Genomic DNA, 14,091 nt, shown 5'->3' with positions numbered 1-14,091 from the left:
CTAGGGATTCTGTTCAGTTACCCTGTCTTCACTTTCAGCTCTATTTAATTTCCCTTGGCACCACGTTTTTTAAATTTCCCTTTTTAGCATTGTAATCCATTTAACTGTATATCAATTTCTCCAGGCGGTCTGTTCCATGGGGTATTTCAGGGTGAAGGAATCAGCTCTCCCCAAACTAGGTAACATTTGAAACAAAGAACAAGCAGTCTTTCCACAAAAGAATGTTAAGTTTAATTAACAAAAAGACTCTAATGTAATTAATACTCTTTATTATAGAAGGAGAATAAGCAAATACTCTAATATTGTATACAGTACATATTATAATATATAAGTGGTATATATCGTGTATATGTATGCCTATATATAGTATTTGAAACACTAAATGCAGGAAGACATTAATTACACCTACGGGTCTTCAGTCTGTAAAATCTATTCAAATCACTTTATAATCAGTAACTCTTAATTTCTTTTCCTGAGTAGCATGGAGTTTTTTTTTTTACTTCTTCCATCCCTTCTTCAAGCTCCCCAGGACTCATGAGTATGGGCTAATTTTTAATTTTAATTTTAATTTTAATTTTAATTTTAATTTTAATTTTAATTTTTTTTGAGAGATCAAAAGAGTTTGAGCAGGGTGGGGTGTGCAGAGGGAGAAGGAGAGAGAAGGAATCTTAAGCAGGCTCTACAACCAGCATGGAGCCCAATGGGGGGCTCAATCTCACCCCCCTGAGATGGTGACTTGAACCAAAATCAAGAGTCAGACTCTTAACCGACTGAGCCACCCAGGTGCTATGGGCTGACTTTTAGAGGAATTATTTCTCAGCTTTGTCTAGGTCAAACCAGTCCCCCTCTCCCCACTGCATACTTATGGCATGCCAGGCCCTGTTCTATGTGCCAGAAATTTAGTAGTGAAGGCAGATGCCCATTGCCCTTCTCTGTCAGGGCTTCCAACCCAGAGCCTGCCTTCTTGAGCCAGATCTCTTGGCATTTGTCTTCCGGAAGCCATGATGTGAGTTGCTCTTCCTGTTGAACAGAGGATCATATGCCACAACCACTCTCCTTAATGTCATTGTGTTGAGAGCACATCACTTCTCCCCTTTCTTGTCTCTCATCCTTTCAGCTGTCTTTTCTGACTTGGAGGAAGAATTGCTTCTTAGATTCTGATCAATGGCTAACATGTCTGCCCAAACAACCTTCTCTCTTCCTCCCCAGTGATACCCATGCATTTAATGTGTTTGTAGTAAGCAGTTCCATTTTTTCTTTATGATGAGGCAGATGACAGATAATTGATATTCTAATGAAATCTTGACATCAGAGGGGTATGGTTTTCTACTGAGATACATAGCATAGGCCCGTTAAATTTGTGGAGATTTGCAAGGCTCCTGGAAACTGATAATTTATTTAATATAAACCTCCAATGTTAAAATCGATTCTCTTCTCTTGTTTCTGCTTTGCCTTTTCCCCTTATCTTTTGTCTGTACACTTTTTCTTTCCCTTTCAGTACTTTCTGACACTAAGCAATGTTCACATCAATGGATTAGATTTACATTTCCCTCAGCGGCTGCATGATTTGTCCTTAAAGAGAAACAAAAGTTGTTGCCCTACATGATGATGATAACTTTTGCTTGAAAATTTATAGTCAGAGTTAATTAATGCTGTTGATAGCTAGAGGCATTTCTTCTCTTGTGGCAATCATGCTGAACTTGGTCAATGTGGCGGCTGGTTGGATGAAGCCAGGAGGCTATTTAAAAAAAAAAAAAAACAAACTGGACTCATCAAAACATTTTCAAGCATAAATTTAATAAAAAAAGATGCCTTAACTTCTCATACTTCTCATTAAACTTTGATATACTGTTCCCTCAGGCTTGGGGATTTGCTCTATTCTAAATCTCTGCTGAAATAACTTCTGAAGTATATTTGGTTCGACTGGGGATTACTGTTCAGGAGGGACATCTGGTCTACACTGTCTTTAGGAGAGTTGGCCTCCTAAAAGGTCACTTTTTCCTACCTGACTGAAATGTGTAAGAAAAACATGACAAAAACATATAACTGCCTGTGAATTGCTGAGAACCCTCCCAAGCCTGCCGAGGTGAGTCCCATCTGCTCTGGGCATCAAATTCTGACTCCAGTAGAACCAGAAAGGGAGCTGACAAAGGAAATAGCAGATCTAAGCCCTGCTGGTTAGCATCCTTAGATGAAATCCACATCAGCTGTTTAAAATACCACCAGGAGACTCTCCAGACCAGCTCTAGGAAACTGCTAGAGTGCTCTAGGAAACTGCCCAGTTTATTACTACTTCATGCAACCGAAGCCGACTCTGAGGGGTGGGCATGTCTGGTGCACAGGGGGGCTCTCTTGGTTACTAATTGTCCAAGACCAGAGCAGCAGTTGGCTCACTCGCCCTCCTGCAGTCCAAAGTTCCACTCTGTTTCTTGTGACATTTGAAGGAAATGTCTGAGTTCACCCCTTCCTTTCTCTTGATTGCTTCACAGCTGGGAACGTCAGTGAAGTTTTCAGTGGAAGGTCTAAGTTTCTCTTATTGTAGGAGCAAAGTAAGATTCAACAGAGTGTGAGGTGACTCTAAGGTTAATGTGCCAGTTTTGGCAGCAATCAGTTCTCACTAACAGCTCTGGCTCAGTACACCCTCTACCCCAATTTTCCATAGCTGTCATAACCATTGAGATGGAAAAGACCTTGAAAGACTACTTGGTTCAGGTTCAGACCTTCAGCAAAATCATGGCCCAACATGGCCAGGTCCCCAGGAGCGCCACCTCGAGGAGCAGCCTCCGAAGGGTGATTTTCAGTAGCAGCACAGTTGGCTGAATAACAACACAAAGGGAATCACATTTATCTTTGGAGCTTTTCACTTTCCTCCTAAAACCCGTTTCCATCCACTTATCTTCCCTTCTCCAATCCCTTAGTGATGATGACCTTTGAATGATTCAGAGCAGGTCATCTGGCTGTCTACCCAGACTCTCCCTCTCTTCTTTCTATCCCTGGGCTCTATTTTTAAATGTTGGCGTGCATCAGAATCACCTGGAGTGGCTATTAGACAAATTCAAGATGAGGGTTACTTCTGGGGAAGTTTTGAGGGGTGAGCAGTATAAAAAAATCAATTGAAAATGGTAGAAAAAAAGCATTTACACAGACACTTTTGCTAAGCAGGATATATAAAAATGACAAGCACATGCAAAGGTGTCCATCATTAGCCATTAGAGAAAAGTAAATTAAAGTCCTAGTAAGATAGTACTTCATATTAGCAGAACGGCTGAAATGAAAAATAGTTAACATTGAATGCTGGCAAGCATGTAGAGAAAGATCACTCCTACATTGTTGGTTGGAGAGTTAAATATTATAGTGTCTCTAGAAAATAGTTTGGCAGTTTCTTTCCAAACTAGAAGTGGACCTACCACAAGACCTAGCAATTATATTGTGGACATTTATACCTGAAAAATGACTTTTACAGGGAAACTTGTGCACAAATATCCCTAGCTACTTCTTTTCATAATATTCCAGACTTGAAGGTATCCAAATGTCCTTCAATAGGTCAGTGGTTAAACAAACTAGTACATCCATATCATGGGATATGATTCAATAATGAAAAGGAACACATTACTCATACACACAATAACTCAGATGGTCCTCAAGAGAATTCTGCTGAGTGAAAAAGGCTAATTCCAACAGGATAAATACTTCATGATTCCATGTATGTATTATTTGTAAAATAGCATTATTACAGAAATGAAGAATAATGGTGGTTAGTGATTGGGAACTAGGAGAAAATGGGATTGGTAGGTCTACGGGGGGAGTAACATGAGGGGGTCTTTTGATGTTACATTTGAATATCTTGATTGCAGTGGTGGTTATGTAAGGCAACACATTTGATAAAATTGTGCAGAGCTATATACACACACAAACACACACACAATGCATGTGCAACTAGTAAATGTGAATAAGCTGTATAGATTGTATTAATGTTGATTTTTTGGGTTAAATATTAAACTATATTTGGATAAGGTATTAATATTGGGGTAGGCTGGAGAGGGGTATATGGCATTGTTCTGTACATTTCTTTGCAAACTCTTATGAATTGAGAAATGTTTCTAAAAGCAAAAGAAGAAGAAGAAGAAGAAATTTTAAGTCCAGTCCAGATGCAAGGGGAAGGTTTTTACAGAGGTGAGAAAATCAAGAGTTGGAATTGGTGAGAGGGTCATCTTTGAATAATTACCAGACATCTCCAGCAAGTCATCTCGGATCATACAATGGCCACTTGGCCTGCAGATTTGTGAGTTAAATTAGTGCTTACACTGAATGCTGCTGAGACTTAGTGGTTGTTATACAGTATTAAGATGGTCATGATATAGACAGGGTCTGTTTTTGTTTTTTTTTAATTAATTCCTATTGTGTCAATTAAAGTAAACACTCAGGGAGGACAAAGGTGATAACTAATACTTATCTGCATTTGCCATGGTTTTCGATAGTGTGGTTAGAATATAATGATACTCAAGAAATATGGATTGCTTTCTGAATATTGATAGCTACCAAGTTCAAGATCATTTTGATAAAAATATTCCCCAATCCTTTATCTCATATGACATCAGTATGTTGAAAATTTTTAATCATGAGAAAGCAATGGATCTTGCTCTTGAAGCTTTGGAACACTTCATGTTCAAGATATATTAATAATATGATAAATTTGTTCTGGAATTAATGCCATCATCCTTTCTGATGAATTGGTATGCTTTGTGAACATTTTTCAAAAAATGCAAATATATAAACCATCATGTTTCCATTTCTCTCTTGGCAGTCATGACACTCAGAGCCAAATTTAATGTTCAGTAATATCAAATTTCATATTATTTTTATCCAAAAGCCTCGCTTCCCACTTATGTTCTATATTTTTAGTCAGTCAACAATTTCATTGGTAACTTAATAAACTTTTCATCAGTCAATTACAAGAATATGAGTACAGTGCTTCATATTCTGTTAAAATTTTCTGCAAAGTTACTCATTTTAAGTAAATTTAATTGAAGTACAACATATCTATAAAAAAGTGTACAAATCATAAATGTACATCTTAATATATGCAAAATAGCATATCGATTCAACACAAATCTCATCAGGAAATAGCATTGCTATCATAGCAGAAATTCCTCCCTCTCCCCCACCCTCTCCAAAAGAAACTCCATAAAAGTTCTCCCTAATTCTAATCTCACAATTAGGCTAGTATGTCTTTGAACTTTTTATAAATAGACTCATACAATATGTGTTTCTTTTAACTGTCTTATTTTATACGATTGATTGATTGATTCATGAGAGACACAGAGAGAGAGGCAGAGACATAGGTAGAGGGAGAAGCAGGCTCCATGCAGGCAGCCCGATGAAGGACTCGATCCCAGGATCCAGGGATCACGACCTGAGCCAAAGGCAGATGCTCAACCACTGAGCTAGCCAGGTGCCCCTCTTATTTTAATCAAACTGTGTGTGTGTAAGATTCATCTGTGTGGTTGTGCACAGCGGCAGTTCATTTATTTTCATTATTTTATAGAATTCCTTATGTAGATGGGCCACCGTTTTGCATCTGTTCTACTTTTGATGAACATTTGTAACACTGCACAGTGTAGTGTTACTATGAATAGTAGGAACAGGAGCATTACTGGGCATCCCTTTGGTAAACATATTAATGAATTGCGGCGGGAGGGATACCCAGGAGTGCAGTGACAAGGTCAAAGGTTCAGCGTTCATAGTTCTCACCAAGCAGTTTTCCTCATTTACACAGCCAGTATGTGTGTTCACCACAGTCTGCCTTGGTATTATTAGTCTACCTAATTTTAGTCATTCTAGTTGATATGAAGTGGGATCTCACTGAGTTCTAATTGGTATTTTCCAAATGAAGCTGAAAATTTTCCAAATACCCCATAGCCACGTGGATATTTTCTCTGGTGGAGTGCCTCTGCGGACACTGCTGGTGCTTGTCCAGAAGCCCTCGGTCCCTATGGTGTCTCTGCATTTCTGGGCATGGTTGCTTTTACTGGTCGGACCTGAGACTGGCTCTCCTCAGAGGAGCATCTTTGGGCTCCTGGAGTTTGCTTATTCAGTTTGCTGGTTTAGATCTTTCCTTAATGTCTTTAGCAGATTTTAGAATCTAGGTTATGCTTAACTAATAAAAACAGGAAGTGTTTCCGTCCACTTTTGCAGACTCTGGAAGGGTTTGTGTAAGGTGGTTGTTTCTAGTTTATGAAAACCCATACTGAAGAAGCACTTTCTTTTCACCTCGAATTACAATTTTTCCTATTTCCACATAGTACCAATGATCGTATTCTGAAATTGGGGTCTGTAAGGGGATCTCTAGGAGTTATGCCAAGCCACAGTATGAACATGTCATATGCTCCAGGACATTCATTTACATAAAGACATAAAATTATTTGTATAATAAAACAAATAGGAGTGTGTTACTGAATAGGAAGCACAATTTGTGCACATTTTTAAGATAAAATTTGGTATCACTTCTGGCTACATCTCCAGTCCACTCTGGATTGTTGCATACTCCCTTTTACATGAAGGGGACTTTGGGGTTGGAATTTGGAGGAACAATGAAATAATGTGTCTTTCATATTGACAGGAGGGTGTCATAATACAATAGAAAAAAAGTGTCTTTTATAATCAAAAGAGATGTGGGTTTTAATCTTAAGTCTGTCTGTTTCCGGCTCTATTACCTTAAGCAAATCCTTTATCTGTTTAAAGTTTCAATAACTGTAAATTGGATATAGCACGGGATGATTATATTGCAATACATGTACAATGACTAGATATAAAAGTTACTTACAAAAAAAAAACAAAAAAAAAAACCAAAACAAAACAAAAAAAAAAGTTACTTACTATTAGTTTTACTCAGACCTTGCAGAAAACAGTGGACATCTAGGTGTGGAGCCTGTGTCAAGGATGAAAATGCTACATGGGGATAGGAGACAGAAGAAACAGAACTGGAACCTCCGGTCGAGATAGAAGTCACGGGGCTAAGGGTAGAGCCATGGATAAAAACAAGTCATGAACTCTGGGTTCAAGGCTTCTTGTAGCTGCTGGTCACTCTCTTATACATGTATTGAACTGTCAGTCCTCAACTTTTAGTGTGGGCAAATGAATGTTCCAGGCCACATTAATTTTTTTCATCTTTGAACCTCAGCAGCTCCTCGTTTCACTAAATAAGCACCTGCTTACAGAATAATATTGTTTCCAAATATAATCTTATTTCCCCAAGGAGAGTGCAAATTCCAATTTGTAAACAAATTGCAACATGATATAAAGACTTGGTTCTCCTACTATGAACGAACACTTCTTTCATTGGCCAGTAGTTTATTCAAAGAAATGTGTGGTCTTTATAGTAACATATATCTGGAATAGTATTATTTTTTTCTTTATTGGTGTGAAAGAACTGTAACCCTCAAGTTTAGGAACTTGCCTGCTCATTGCCCTCTCTTCCCCACCAAACACACTGATATCCTTGCAGGAGTTTCTATTTGTTGCAGAAACATGAGAAGACCCTGTCACCAGATATGGGCTAGAAGTCAGTCATCTGGTAACTGTTGTAGTAGAAGTCTCTTTATTTTATTTTATTTTTTAAATTAAATTATCCTGAGGAAATTTCTGGTTTGCTCATATGAACAAACTATTTGGTCTGCTGTGTCATCATTAGCATAAAGTGATTATTGTGAAATGTTCTTCTTGCACCTCACCTAAGCAGGCTGGCCAGTGGGTAGGCTGGCTTCTTATGACAAAGTATTTCCCTTTTCTGGTCTGCCACAATTTCCACAATTCTGGAACTCCTTTGGGATAATGATGTGTGTTTTGAAAGTTTCCCTGTTCTACTTCAATTAAGTTATCTGAATGAGAACATCAATGTATTAATATCCTGTATATTAATTTATCAATTTGAGTCGATTTTGGAAACCAGGGGTTTAGTTTGCTTAGGAATTAGGACAATGGTCCATTAAGTTTTATATGGAATTTCAGAGTCAGGAAAGGCCAAAATCAAGGGCCCTGGGATCTAGGTATTTTGAGACAGAAAGAAAAACCTACCTAAAAGGTGCATAAGCATAGAGGCTTAACATTTCATCTCCTTGACCATTTTCCCTGAATTTAAAAATATCTTTAGTATCTACATTTATCAAAGATATTTAAATCTAGAACTCAGAGAAAGAGATCTGCACACTGCTCACCTGAATCCCTAGTGAAAATGTCCATGGACAGCAGGCACAGGGCGTGAAAGTATGGACTGGATTTGGTGAGGCCAATGGTGAACTGGAGACTATGGATCCAATAAAATATTTTTCCATAGACCAAATTTGGCGTGAATAACTAGTTCCCACTGCCTGCTTTCAATAATTATTACTTCACTTGGATGGATACAGTTAGAATAGCAATAGATTTTTTTTTTCTTTTTCCTGAGCTGAAGGGAACACTTCACAGGGCATCCTACTATTTAAAAGTCGATATCCACAAAATTGGAGGCTCGATTAGGAAGCGGTAAATGGCTTCTTTTGTTGGTTTACTGTTTAAGCCAACTTAAGGCACTTTTATTAAGATCCTTCCACATAGCCAGGTATCTCAAACATGATTTTAATCAGGCCACAAGATAAAAACGTAGGATGCTATAATAAAGAAGAAATAATATTTTACGAACCGGTGCTTTTGGAAGTATTAGGTGTACCTAGACTTTTTAAGAAGGCTACTTGACACCATCTGATATTTTATGTTCCATGAGGCTGTGTTTGAATCAAGTGTAGAAATACCTTTGTTTTGCTTTCTTGGAGGCATATCCAGCCTTGTCAGTCTCTTTTTCTTTTTTTTTCCTTCAAGCAATCTGTAGCAGATACATGGACATCTGAGCTGTAAATGTTCAGTAGCATAATCCAAAGCCTAGCAGATATTTTTGAAGGGAAAACAGCTTTATGTAAATAATTTGCTCAGGAAGTCTTCATGCGTGTTTCTCCCACTATCTCCCCAAATCCGAATCCATTTGTCCCCAGAACAGAGAGACAATTGCATGAAATCTCTTTTAATTTCATTGCATTCTCCTTTTCTTTTCTTTCTTCTTTCTCTTTCTCTCTCTTTCTTTCTTTCTTTCTTTCTTTCTTTCTTTCTTTCTTTCTTTCTTTCTTTCTTTCTTTCTTCTTTCTTTCTTTTCTTTCTAATCAAAGAGTAGTTTTTCCAAAATCTTACTTTACTGTCACAATTAAATTAATTGCAAACTGTCCACAAATCTTTTCTTGCAGTGGAAGTTTGTGTGGGCATTGCAGTGGTTAACATTGCCAATAGAGACCCATTTAAGGATGTTTTTGAAAGTGTAATCACTGTGAGTCCCTTGTGTTTATTTGCTGTTTTTGATGTTTCAAATTCTTATGTATAAATATGGAAGACTTCATGATTTTTTTTTTTTACTGATATGGTAACATCATATTTGAGTAAATTAAGCCACAAATGTGAGCTGTGTTATTGAATTAACCATCAGTTTCAGGGCATCATGAACTAGGAGTCAATGCAAAATGCCTGGATTCAATTTTTGACTTTGTGTTTTAATTTTCCTGTGGAGGAATTTCCCCCTCCAAGTTTCACTTTTGGTTCCAACCATTAGTAAATTCCAAGAAGTGTTTCTTCAAGACTGAAAACATCCAAACAACAAATAATATGATTTTTTTTCCTACTAAGCTGGGAAAATGGAATTTTTTCGCATGTGTGTGGTGCTATTGTATATGGAAGGCTGTAGTACCATTTGGTGCAGTGATTTTCCATGAAATCTCATGGCTGTGCCAAATGTGAAAGTGTGGTGGTATTAAATATCTTTAGATACTAAGTTAGCTTAGTATTGAGACTTACAATTCTGGCACTTCAATGAAACCCCAGATGGGCTACAGAGTCTCAAAAAGTTTAACATTTTCTGACCTTCTGTGGTTGAAAAAGAATTGGACTGAAAGCCAGAATACGTGGGTTCTAGTCTTGGCTCTGTTACTAACCAGCTGTGTAATTTTGGACAAGTTAATTTTCTTCTGTGATCCAGGCTCTATCCCATTATAAAATGAAGCAGCTAGACTAAGTGATTTCATAGGTCCTTACTGATCTAACCCTATGTCATGTAGGTGAACTCTGGGTTCAAATCCTAGATTTATTGCTTGCTAGCCAAGTTTGTAAGGTGAATGTATTTCTCTGTTCCTCAGTTTTATTAATGGTAAAATGGGTTTAATAATAGTACAAAGTAAGAAATAAATGAGCTGTATATACAGCTTACCATATTGTGTTCAATAAAGGGTAGATATTACAGTTGTGGGTCTTGATCTAGCAAATCAAACACTGATTTTGAGTCAAATCACTTGTATTTGAGGCCTACATTCTCCATTGAGCATGTGACCTTATCAGAAGTCACTTATTTTGAGAGAAATAACTACACTTTTACAACCACCTCCACTTAGAATTAAGATCAATTAATAGCAAACCAAAAGAAATCTGAATCTTTAAGAGTCCATGTGCTAAATAAAGAAAGAGTGATAACACTATCTTTATATTCTTAAATACATTCTTTGTCAGAATTTTAGTAAAGTGGAGTCACATTTCATTGCAGAGAGGCTCTGCGGGGGTAGTTGGAAGCACAGATTGATCTGTAGATCTTGAAAGTTTTATATGAAATGCAGTGGAACGTCTAACTTCAGACTAAAATTAACTCTGTCTTTATTAAAAATCAAAAATCTATGAGTTTTTTTTTTAAATGAAATTATCCAACCGCACACTTCACATAAATGTTATAGATGTACCTAGAACTTTCAGGAAGTGGTCTTCAGTGTTCTATTTCTACTTCAGTGGGGCTTGCTTACCTGGATTTCTGTTGAATGCACAGAATAAATAGCCAAAGATTTGCTGAAAACATATAGTTCTGTGGGTATGTAAATACAAATAATGCAGACAATTTTGTATCATAAAACAATAGTCCCCTATGCTGACTTCTGTTCCTAGCTGCTCTCCCCCAAACAATCACCTCCTACCATTTCTCTACTTGGTTCATCTGGTGGTTGCCTCTGTAACTCTATTAACCATGCTGCCAAAACTACTGCTCAATGTACTAACTTTAGAAATTATTTTTAGATTTGCCTCCTACTATGTGAAATATAAATGTTCTCGTTTACCCATCACTGGCTCCAGCTTATTGCTGAATGTGTATTTTACAATTCTCTGTTCCTTCACTTCCACTTCTATTCACATCAATTTAAATATTTATTTCTGATTACATCAGTCATATAGAATACTTTGGTCTTCACCCTAGAATATGAGGATATTGTCCCTTGGCCTATTCTCAACACTTTTACCCAGAAACTTACAATGACCTACTCACAGTCAAGCTCGATGACTTCTGCAATTTGTCCCTAGATTGATCTTAAAATGTATAATGGGAAAGTGTGCTTACATCCTAAGAAGAAGTAAAAAATTCTCACTATATCCCCAAATCACTTATAAGGGTTGCATATCTTTTTCTACAGTTCCAGTGTCACAGCCTCTGTGACTCACAAAATATACTGGTCTTGGTATCAATTTCAAGTTTGTTTGTTTTTTGATATATATTTCACCAATCACCCAAACTCATGCTGTTGTATTATAGTTTTCCTTTTACTTGGACCATGCCTTTCTTGTAAAGTTATATTTCTTTTCTTGGAGTTCTGATTGCTTTATTTTATTCTTTTTCAGTCTTTTCACTTGTAGGATTTTTCCAGGTATTTTGGATGAATATTAAAAGCCTGCTATCCTCTTGGTCAGAGGTATAGCAACTATATCTCAAAGCATTATGTTTATTTGTCAGTACAAAGAACTGGCATCTTAATGTTCTGGCAATTGCATGGCTGAGTAGGACCAGGGGACCAGGACCAAAAACAGGAGGCAAGAGCAGTACTTGAATTCTGGGCTCCCTCTGTATGTTGTTGCCAAGACAGCTGAGTACTGCCTTACTTACTGTGGGTACCATCACCACTCTGCCTATCAAAAAATGATTTTATAACACTGAGCCACTTACTTCTGAGAGGTCAGAGGTGAAAATAAATCTCAAGAGACATCATTGTGAAACCTTTGATGCTAAAGTTATTATGATAATAAGGTGCTAAGAAGGCTTGTTGTTAGTTCACAATACAGGCATACCGATATTTTTATCTCTTAGGACTCCTGAACTCTATTAACTTTGGGCACAACTGTGGGGGCATATTTACCTCTGATCTCTGAGGTCTTTGGTTCATCTTGAATCTTTCTAGAATGCCTAATCAAATGATCTCTGAGAGAAATGTGGTGATGAATTAGATAAAGATCACAGCTGGGTAAGGCATAATTGCCACCTGTATTCGAGGGACAGTTAAACCTATTAAAGTTGCCAGGTGGTATGTGGTTCAGATTGATATTTGTGAATCGCTGGAGTCAGAAATTTGTGAATCACTGGTTCACACTGGTTGATTCCTGCCTACAATGGTAGTAGGTGGGTGGGATTGTGGACAGGCTTGAATATATTCTAAGACTTTGTACAACTTAAAATCTGAGTGAGGATCTTATTCAAATGACCATAGATTAAAAGATTTCATAGTTTTTTTGTTTTTGTTTTTGTTTTTTTCTCAAATATTCCCAGTTTGTTCAATGGAGGTTTGAACACGAGAGTTCAGACACTCTTGCACACTTTCTGAAGGTGAGTTTTTGTCAACCATGTCTTCTTCACTAGATGGTAGGCTTTGCGGGGAACATACGTGGAGTAGTGTGAGAAAAAGTCACAGCACACCTAACAGTCGAATGCATTGAACTACCATGTTGACATTGTTAGCATGACAGATATCAGAGCTAGATCATACTAACGTCCAGTCCCTATACATAATTCCCTTCGCCAGATTTAAAAAAAATAGGATGTTAAATAGTTTCAATGGAATTCTATCAAGCTAGGAAAGAAGATCAATAACTATTCAAGTCCCTGAGAGCAAAATGACTCTCAATCCATGCAGGCTATGTAGGTTGCTAGAAGGAAATGTCAAAATGAGTCCTGATTTTACCCAGGTCAGGATAGAAAGTTTTGAAGGTGGACTTGGCTACTGCCATGGCCTTGTTATAGTCAATTCCACTATTCACCCATGAATGGCTCAATTTCATGTAAAAATGGGTTCTACTTAAACAAACAAACAAACAAACAAACAAACAAAAAAACCAAACTTAAATGGAATGAGGTTAGGCAGTCAAGTCCCCTAGAGTCCATTAGCATGGGAGCAATAGAACAGACTAGAATTTTCATACAAAGGTGAAGTAAATTAATAATGTTTTCTGGGCAATAGGTAATATTATTCATTCTGACTCAGATACTTTTTTTTTTCATATTTAAGGGACTTCCTTGTGGAAAACGGACTTGATTTATTATATGTAGCTTTAGGGAGCAAAAGTCAGACCAACGGGTAGCTGTTAGAAATCTCAGAGTAAACTGTTGTCCCATTTTTAACAAATGTACAAGATCAAGGACGGCCTTTGTATACAATAACTTGCTTTCTGGTTTTACCTTATTTCCCCTTCTATTTTCTCTAATTTTTTTACTTGCTTAATTTACATTTTATTTTATTCTATGTAATTGTGTATGTTTTCCTAAGTAAGGAGAGAGCATCAACACATAAATAGCCAGTGAATGAAACCTACAGATTTTCTCTCAGTATTAGAGGGGAAAAAACACAATGAAACTTAGTAATTGTGTGGCAGATGCTGTTGGTTGCCACACGATATATCCATGGCCACAACGATACAGGTACTGGGGTTATACTCTTCAGGATTATTTAAAGATTTGGCAATCTCTTTTATTCTGATGCAAAGTTTTAAAAAATGTCCTATTCTCTATAAATTCTTGGTATAATGAGAAGGAAGAAAGATCTTTTGGAGTATAAAAAGAATGAAAAAAAGATATACCATCAAGATTCCTTCTTGGACATCTCGTTACTAATTTGTGTTGCTTCTGCTAAAAATGGAAGGATAAGACTGACTTTTTCAGTTGCTTCTAAACTGCCTGGATAACAATCACAAATGATTATGCTTAGAATTTTGAAGACAGCT

Source organism: Canis lupus, chromosome 33 (assembly GCF_003254725.2).
Source record: "Canis lupus dingo isolate Sandy chromosome 33, ASM325472v2, whole genome shotgun sequence".
NCBI lineage: Eukaryota > Metazoa > Chordata > Mammalia > Carnivora > Canidae > Canis > Canis lupus.
Note: the sequence above shows the minus strand (reverse complement) of the source record.